The 10,296-nt window shown below is 40.1% G+C and overlaps 1 pseudogene; it reads right to left on the minus strand.

Moving 5' to 3' along the window:
• Positions 1–3,799: 3,799 nt before the first annotated feature.
• LOC146459977 (perlucin-like protein) lies at positions 3,800–4,576 on the minus strand (annotated as a pseudogene).
• Between the last annotated feature and the right edge of the window lie 5,720 nt (positions 4,577–10,296).

A 10,296-nucleotide genomic window follows, 5' to 3' on the forward strand; every position in this document is an offset into this window, starting at 1 on the left:
TGTCAAGTCTTGTACGCAACATGAATGAAATTCTAACGATGACCTTTCTTCAGCTTGTTCCGCAAATTGCCTATAGAGAAAAGTTACCGACGTATAACATTTTTTTAGCGCAACTGAGCTTCTTTGAAATTCGCGCTTAGTTGACTCCATTGTTTTCTTGTTGTCATAGATGGTCAATGAGTACTAGTTATGCGAATGCTAAATGGTTACAGAGACGTGTGCACTTGACAACAATCATTCCGCTATTGTCACTTGACACTGAACCATTTCGCTCACGCAATCAGAAGAGATCGTCGAGAAAGAAGAAGTTTCAGTTTCTAGAAAATGTTTTCGAAGTTTAAGATAGATAAGGCGCGAAAATCGCCCCTATTGTTTTACGTTCAACAGCAATGTTTACTTGTTTCAATAGACCAAAAAATAAAAAAAGCGAAGCCTAATAATAGCTTAAGTAAACCCGCCTTTTCGCGCACTCTCGACATAAAGCGGTGTGTCTTCATTGTATTTCTTCCATCCTTTTCTTTCTTTATTGAGTTGTTTTTAGCAGTGGAACAATTGGCGAAAATGCAAAATCGCTGTTTAAACGTGAAAAGGTGCAAAAGAAAAACTTGTCTTCTTGCCTTTCGACAACAGTTATGATTTTCGTTCATCGTTTTCGTAGATCCAGACGCAATTGGTTAAATAATTATTAAGCCCAGCACGAACTTTAAACAGAAGTCATTTTCAAAGTAGCATAGCGTATAAAGAATATGAAACTGAGATAAAACGTAGCAGCCGCTGTATATTGCGCTGAAAACTGGAAAAGTTTTCCAGTTTTCAGCGCAATATACAGCGATACTTATCTGAGAAGAAATATCCATTCAACATACTCAAGGATGACGAGTTTGAAAAATCGAGAAGAGTTCTAGCTGCGAAGCACAAGTCACTAGTTCACGAGCACGACAGAAGAAACAAATTGCAAGCCGCTCAGGCGATTGACGAAAACGAAGAAGATGCTCTATTTGAGGCAGGAGAATTCGGCGACTCCAATACGGTTGCACTTCAAAGAACTGTGTGGTGGTTTTTATCCCTACACTTGGGTTTCCAAGCCAGAGATGAGAGCGATGAGGACGATTGACTTAATGCTGCTTCTTTTAAAGTTGAATATGTTTTTCACAGCAACCTTTTCTCAGTACTTTGTGATGGGCTTGTAATTAAAGTTTCGACGAAACCAGTTTTGTGAGTTTCAAAAACAAACCGCAGCTGTTAAGATTTTCGTCAAATTCCGCTACAAATCGTTCTTGAAGTCTTTTCTATAATCAAGATGATTACATGTAAACGTTCAGTAAATTTGCTTTCAAACTCGTGGTACGAAGTTTCAGGGTTGCTTGCGTCATCAAAAACACGTCACGCGGGAAACCCTTTGAATTCAAGTGAACGGAAGTCGTTTTTATAAATAAACAAGTTTGCTCCGAGTGCCATATAATAAACTACTTACTAACCTAGCTTGCTCGAGCCGTACTGGGGAATATTGGCCCTCGGTCGTTTTTGTACCGACCTCGCCGCGCTCGGTCCGTACTGCCTCGACCTCAGGCCAATATTCCCCAGTGCGGCCCTCGCGCTCGGTTAGTAAGAGGTTATTATTTTTCTCAGACACACGCGTGGGTGTCGCGCGTATTTGTTTTTTGTCTTTTCTAAAAAGACCTCCGAATGAGGATTCTTTAGCTTAGAAATTGTAGATCCTGGAGCTTGCGACTAGTCAAAGGGCTTTCGCCTTCCGTGGAGCAAAAGTCTACAATAATTTATCGAAGAGACAAGGAAAGTCTTAGCGTTTTGAAAAAGAGACTTTTTAAGAATCTTTTTAATTCATATATCTTTTTATCGTAATTTTTTTCTCTACTTTATCATCTAAATTTAAATTGTTTTCATTATTATTATTTTTATTTTCACGTATGGCGGAATAGCCTCCAAAGTGGAGCTATACAATGAAGTATTTACGTATGTACGATACCATGACTGCCATAAGTTAAAAATACAGTATGACATCATTGATAAACCTGTCAAACCAGTTCGTAACCTGTTGGTGAGACTAAACTAAAATATGACGTCATCCTATAATGAGTGATCAAGACAATAGGCCATGACGTCATCGGCGTTAATTTATTCCCCCTCAAGTAAATGAGATTCCCCCTCAAAAAGGGGGACTAAAACAACCTTCCTAGACTACTATCGGGTGTGTATGGAGTGTGTTTTGCGTGAGACCTTAAGATTAATTATCATGAGTGTATCAGCCAGCACTGATTAGCAAACCTCCAAAAGGTACTTTTGCGTGATTCAGGTCCCTTGCGAGCTGGCTCTCTTAGCTATAGTGGGGCACTCATGGGAATCTGTCGGCGAGGGAGCCATGCCAAGCTATGCAATGTACACTGGGTAAGCTCGTGGTTATTATTCTATAATGTTTTGAGCGCATGAAAAAGCTTCCGCCCTCGAATTGAAAACGCGAGAAAACACAGACTCTAATAGCCTAAGGCTCCTGATTTTGCAGTTTTGACTGAAAAAGAAGAGAAGGATTTGCATATTTTGAAAAGTAAATAAACAGACAATGTCAGAATAAACCAAAGAACTGAACTCTGAATGCAACATGTGATATGTATAGAAGTGAAAAGAATCGCACTCAAATTTCATGTTGGCGGAGGTCGGTAAGAATTGAAATGAGCAAGGGAACCGTGTATTTGCTTCGCGAAAAAGAAAAAAAGTATTCTTTACTCTCTTCCATACTACTCAGATCGCGAAAAAAACGCCAAAAATATGACTACGCGAAAGTCTGTGCTTTTGCCTGAAACTGAGGCTATTGGAAAAATGTCATTTGTCAGTTATTCTCTGTTCAGAATCACCAGGCTGAGAAAAACCGAAGGAAAACTAAACAGAAAAGGATAAAAATGAAACGCGGCAATGGAGGGGAACACACTAAAGCCAAGAAACCAGGATCCCTGAGATCATGCAGATGTGATATTAAGTGGAAGGGAAACCCACAGGGGGAGAGATCAGGAAATTGCATCCAATTTTTCCCCACACTGCGTGCAAAATTTATCGTAAAAGTCAGTCGATTGGGAATAGCGTTGGTCGATAACCGCCAGAAGCATATCATTGGATTTTCAACTGCGACTGAGTCTTTCTTGTTTTCTCTCGCAACGTATAAGAACAACTAGATCCTAAAAAAATTTGTAAGAATGAAATAGACTGCATTTTGAAAGGGCCTAGAACTTCGTTTAAAGTTTGGTAACAATAATGGGACTTTTTCATTCCGTCATCTTTAAAATGAACTTGAACGAACTCCTAGTAGTCTAAAATGTTGTCTATGTACAGAATTTACATGTAGTCAAATATATTACGAACAAATTTACTAAATCCAATTTACAGATTACATAACCATCAGTTATTTTTATTTTTTTTATCCACCCAACAGTAGAAAATTGCGAACTTATTTGCTGAAAACAGTTCACAGATTCAGTTACATAACCACCATCAATTATTTTTATTTTGCTATTCACCGAACAGTAAAAAATTGCAAACTTATTTGCTGAAAACAGTTCACAAATTACATAACCACCATCAATTATTTTTATTTTGCTATTCACCGAACAGTAAAAAATTGCAAACTTATTTGCCGAAAACAGTTCACAGATTGCACAACCGCCATTATTTATTTTTATTTTCCTACTCACCCAACAGTTCAACTACTATGAAAGCGAAGGCCCCGTGTTGATTGCTTAAAATATCGCGTCGAGTTTACATCAAAAAGGCAAACGATCGAATGGCCGACTTAATTCGCTTTCTTCTGGCAAAGAATAACCGGGGCACACTTGAGATGTGCAGGATTCACATCGCAGTATAGGTCATTCCACTTTGCAATCCTCGCACTACGTTCGGCTTCCACACTTCTCATTCACATTATTAGGTTGCCCTCTTCCAAAATTAGTGTATCCTCGGCTCAGTGGAGTATGGTCAATCCAGTAGAACTTTCTGTCGGCCTCGCGGACGAAACCAAGCCACGCACCCCATAATGTGAACGTTTTCTGCTTCTTCACCAAGTTAAATATGAAGGTATTTTCAGCGGCAGATCTGATTATGGCCAGGTCTCCGCCAAGCATCTGACAGGTTCTCCGAGCGTCGCTCCATTTCAAGGTTGGAATGTTGATGATCAGGAAACGCGAATTTCCGTAGCGAACCCATCCGTCTTCTCGACAAACTGTTGAGAGAGAAATTCGTTCGAGTTAACTCGAAACCTTGGCATGCTGGTGGGCATGTGAAGAGTTTTCAATCAAAGAAATACAGAGAGTCGATTTTGTATTTCATGTCGGTCAGAAGTTTTCGGTCGGCTTTTCCAAAACTCCAGTTGTTGATATTAAACGTTTGATCCATCGGCTGAGGTGGCTTATTACCAAGGACTGAGTTATTAGCCTTCCCGTTTTGAGGTTTGCCGTTTGCGAAACCAATTGAAACCAGGATATAAACGATGAAAACGGAACTCGACTTTCGAAGCATGCTTGAAGGAATTGAAGCCGTTTGGTAAAGTGATGCGTTTGCTGATTGGTGCGACTTTTGGATTGATAATGCAATGATATTTACGATTTAGCGGTGCCGAATAAAGCTGACGTAAACTTACGGTCAGTAAAACAAGAACAATTTCAAGTCGAAGTTTATTTAAACATCATTCATTCAATGAAAATTAATTTTCTGATCAAAATTAATCACTTAGGCTTCATATTGGATAAGTTCATAGCAGTCGTTAAAAAGGAGACATTAAAGCGAGACAAGAACCACCTTAAAGTGATACACTGTTTTTTTTTTGTTTATAAGAATGTTGTTTTTCCGGCCCGGGCTGAATATTCTTATTTTTCTGCCGATGTTAGACTGAAAATATTCTTGTGAATATTCTTAGATTATAGCGTATGACATTTCAGTTTTAGAATGTATTGAGGTATTAATTACAAGGGTTTGGTGTCCAGATCTGTATCGAACTGTCATTAGCATTGGACATTTGGCTAGTGCACGCAGGCTTTTATCGTCTAATTGACTAGTTTTGCCTTTTAGGGAAAGGACGAATTTTATACGTTTTAATTGAAAACACATAATTGTATTGTATTTACAAATTTTCAACACACATAATTATATTCTTTTCAAAATCTTAGCCTCGGGTTTATTCTTAAAATATTCTTAACGTTTCTTAAATTTCAGCCTCGATATTCTTATAAAACAAATTCGTGTAAAAAAGAGTGTAATTGCGCCGACGTTACCTTAATTCAACGCAAATTTTAGCTGCATGTAACAATTCACTCGTGATGACATAATGATCTTGCAAATCGGTCATAGTCCAGTTGCTGTATAAATTAACGTTGTTTAAGGCTGGTTTCCATATGATCGCAGATCGCAGATCGCAGATCGCAATAAGGTCTGCGATCGTCTGCGATCATATGGAAACTACTTCTGCGATCGTCTGCGATCCTGCGATCGTGATCGCAGACGATTGCAGAAGATAGAACCATGTCCTATCTAAAGGCTGGTTTCCATATGATCGCAGACGATCACAGACCTTATTGCGATCTGCGATCTGCGATCTGCGATCCGCGATCATATGGAAACCAGCCTTTATTTTATTGTCATATTGTCAAGTTTACAAGCAGATACGCCATAGGAGGCACCAGGCGCATTATAGGTCCCGTGATTAAGGGCCTGTTTACGTGGAGGGAGGGTGTTACTCAGAGTCTATTGTTTTCTTTTCCGGTTTCGCTTACATGCGAGGTAGGGTTACCCTAGGAGGAGGGAAACCCTATCTGCTAGCTAGGATGTGAAAGCTCGAGGTAGGCCGAGGTATCGGTAGCCCTCCTTGGGCGATCAGAACCTGGAAAATTATTTCGGAGAACTATGCTAACAACTGTAACAAGCGGCGCCGGGCAAGAGCGGCGAAATCCAAAACCGGAACGCCAAACAAGTCAGGACAACAGTCAGGGCAGCAGCTTGGCGGCTTGAATAAAACATTCTGCTGATGATGTTCAATTAAAAGGCAATGTCCCTAAAAGCGTTCCACTCGATTTCAGACTAGAAAACACTTTTGCCTCATAGTTATATCATCAATGCCACTATCCATCGTTATAACGAAAATGCAGTTAGAATGAGGAAATAGTTTATTTTACTGCCATTATCAGCATTTCATCTCTGAACGACCGTTACCGGCTAAAATATGCAAATTTTAGACGCTGTTATTCAGGTTTTTCAAGGATCGTTAAAAGCTACTGCGGGCCGTTAAAGCCTAGACCATTTGTACTCATTTGGAAGTATATTGCTTCTTCTTACTGTTCCAATACAATTTAGCCGTATTTCTCTGTAATCAGCAAAAACAGGTTATCGTTATTCTAGTAATTCAATTAAGTAAGCAAACTGCACCAAAATATGCCTCAGAAATTTCACAAAATTCTTAAAAGTGGCATCTAACCTAGACTTAAAAACATGTTTTAGTTAAAAATAAAGAGGTATTCTATCAATTTATGAGATAAAACTTGTGGCACAACGCGGTTCAGGATTAAAGTTTTCGATTCAAATTTGCATATTGATGCTGAATTTTCATTGCGTGACACAGGCTGCTAATTTCTCGTCCAGTTATTCAAATATTTGCCACGTCTTCTATTTTCCAACCAAAAACTTTATCTCTCTAGTTCTTCCTTCTTCAATGATACCTGTTGTTCCAAAATTCCACAGGCGTACGTAAGATGCAGTTTTAAGCTTGATAAATCCCAACATTTGTGTGAAAGTGCAGTGTTCTTTAAATTGTCAAGATGCAGATTTCAAATTTCTTTTCAGAAGCAAACCTCTTTTACTTTATAATGTGGTCCAGTGTGAAGCAGCTGCATTACCCAGTATTTGATACGACTTTATCTCCAGCACATTTTAAAAATGAACGTTAGATGTTAAAAAAGTAAATCTCCCACAGCGTTATTAAATATGCGCAAACAGGTCAGAAACTTCTGGACAAGGACTACAAGAACTGGAATGCAGACCGCGAATAAATAGTTTTGCTTTATTTCATTATCACTTAACAGGAGCACACATCTTTATCTAATTTAAAGACCTTTTCTAGTGAAATTTCAATAAGATGGTTTCGTCCTGTCACTGTCTGTTTCTTCTATTGAGAGTGGTCAGCTATATTGCACACGCTCTTTGGTCCACAGTCTACTACACTACTCCACTTACACAGCCAGTTGGCAGCGAAGTTGGCACGTGCAAATACTACGGCACTGATACCACAACTTCAACATGAATTTCGAATCGTGTAGCTTTAGGCAAATTAAGAAAATAGCGTGTGGAAGTTCGCGCAATTTGTCCCAAATGGTTAAAGTAGATGAATGTCAGGAAACCATTACGACTCAGCTTGAAACCTGTCCTGGACTCAGTGAAGCGGAGCTAATACTGTCAAGGGCCGGTCATTTTGACCTTACGAAAGATCAAATACAACAGATGGTAATTTGCCCACAACATCGGCATAAACTCGGAAAATTTTGGCGGCCACCTCGTTCTTGCCAGTATCCATCGCATAGTGGACCAAGAAAAAAACATTGTAACGAAAGGCATGTAATTGGTTTGGAGACTGCGAAGAACATACAGTCGGTTTCAAAGTCACCGTGGGAATAGGATCACGTAAGAATTAAAAATACCACGTGACGAGGCGGCCATGGTGGGGGTCAAAACAAAAGAATATTTCCTCGAAGAATTTACATGAAAATAGATTTTAGTTTCCAGAGGAGAGAAATGCTTTTGTTCTTGACCACCAACATGGCCGCCGTGACGTCACGTGCCAACCAGGGCTCAGTTGCTCGAAGCATGGTTAGCGCTAACCTTTGGTTAAGAGGTATTAAAACCTATAGGTTGTCATGGTATTTAACCCGGGTTAGCGTTAACCATACTTCGAGCAACTGGGCCCAGCAATACCGTAAAATTCCGAAAATAAGCCCCGGGGCTTATATTTTTCAAAGACCGTTTTTAAGAGGCTTATTTTTGGAGGGGCTTATATACGGAGGAAAATTTGGGTGTCAAAATCGATTGGGCTAGCCATAGAAGTACATTTACCGTTTTTGCTTTGTTTTACTTTGTATTTAAGGGCAATTTTCCAAGTACAAGCCCCGGCGGGCTTATATTTGGCGGGGCTTAATTATACACGGAGAGGCTTATTTTCGGAATTTTACGGTAATTTAATTACTTAATTCTTTATCAAGATGAGTGTTTTTCTTCTTTGAGAAGACAAAGGGAAAAGGGAACAATTTTTGATGATAAAGATAATGACGACGACGATGATGATGACGAAGTACTGTAATTGTTACTGTTGTCATAAAAATTGCAAGACCATGATGAACTCAGTTATTCACTCAATCTTTTCTATTCAGCAATATGTGGGAAGTGTAGAAGCAAACATAAGGAAGTGATGGACAAAAGTAGGAAATGGCTTAAGTTAGATCCTGATAAGGAAGAAGAATGTGATCCGCATAACAGTGCTGCAGCTTACGGCTTAAGAAACAGGTAAACGATCGTTGTTGGTGGCTATCTACCTCTCCTTGTGGACGCCTCCATTCTCCGTGTTGATGATGTAAAAAATTGACCTCTGAACAAACCCCTTAAAGGTCTTGGGATATCTAAACACTTTTCTGAAAGATCCGCATTCGGCCCGTTCAGGACCAAAGGTACACACCGGGTTTACTAAATTACGCACTGCGGCATATATCATTCCGATTTTGCGACTCAACTGCTGCACTCATTTGCGGAATGCGATTATTTTGAGGGCGGCGTTTACTTAAAAATCCTCAAAGATTTATAAAAAAAATGGTTACTTTTGGCGGAAAAAATGGGCTTGCTAACTTTCGCCGTTCCGAACTACAAAACAGTGCTAGGCACAAAAATAAGTTTCCCACACTGTTTCAGGAAGAGTGCAATATTGCGTCCATAACATATGTCGGTTTACTTAAAAAAGTGCAAAAATGTTTTGTTTCCAACTCTTGGCGAACTGTAGTGCAGTGTTAACAAAACAAATTTTAAAGACGCCTTTTATTTTATCAGGCTGCTAAATGAAACTTTCGCGCCTGAGACCCCACAAACGGACAGGCTTGCTGGCGCTAAGAACTGGACGCCTGGATGTTGGAGTGGGGTACGTAGTGGTAGTTCGCAGGAAGACATACATACAGACGAAATTCCTGAAGTATCCGATGACGTCGTTGCTGATTTTAACGAGGGAATGGCGAAAATAGCTAGACATTCAAAAAGGGAAGACCTCACGCCACTAACATTCCAACTGTCCACGACATGGGAGGAAGCAATACCGGATGAAAGAAAAACTTGCATAGAGAAAGCAACGAAAGCATGTGAAGTAATCTGCAGTGTTATAGCTCCGAAAGACGGCGAAAAACTTTTTCAAGCGATACACCAGCCTACCGCGAACGATCTTGATGAACCAACAGAGGATCTTATTGCCTTGATGTCCGCATATCGAGATGCCATGACAAAAAATGTAAAGATTCAAATACTCAGCATCTATGCTTATCGGTATACCATGAAGCTGTTACAGAAATTCCACGAGCCTTATGAAAAGATAAGTTTGAGACAAATAAAAAGGGCGAGATTGCATGCAAGAAAACGAGGGCCGGGGTCAAATGTCCCGAAAGTATTCAGCCATCGAGTACGTCTGGACACAAACAAAGTCGACCACTTTATAGATTTTGTAAATCGTCCTTATTTCTACCAAGACGTGGCCTTTGAAACGCGAACACTGACCTTAGATGGGGGAGGCAAAATAACAATGCCCAACGTAATCCGGACCGTGACTAGATCGACCATGATACCTTCAACATTGCGAAGAAGAATCATTTGAACCGGCTAGCCGCTCAACCCTTCGTCGCATTCTTGAAGTGAGAGAGGCTTCACAGCAGAAGTCTCTCAGTGGTCTGGACAACATTGCAGCAGAAGGGGTCGCATCTTTTGAGCGGCTGTTGAGTATTCTAGAAGAGCTGAATCAGGCTGGTGCCGACAAAAGAAGAGTTACGGAACTGGCAAAGAAATTGAACAATTGGAAAAGATACCTGAAGCCGGAGTTTAAAGTGAACTGTTCAGCAGAGGAGAGTGAGTGCGCCGACCACTCCAGAAAATTTGCGTTAAGCGATCCAGTTGATCCATGCTTCAACCATCAGTGCTCACACTCACCCAATATAGTGTGTGGACAATGCGAACAATTGAAGGCAACGTTAGACGAGATGGAAGAAAGTATAAAGAAACACTCCAGCC

Source organism: Pavona decussata, unplaced genomic scaffold (assembly GCF_977016875.1).
Source record: "Pavona decussata unplaced genomic scaffold, jaPavDecu1.1 SCAFFOLD_215, whole genome shotgun sequence".
Lineage (NCBI taxonomy): Eukaryota > Metazoa > Cnidaria > Anthozoa > Scleractinia > Agariciidae > Pavona > Pavona decussata.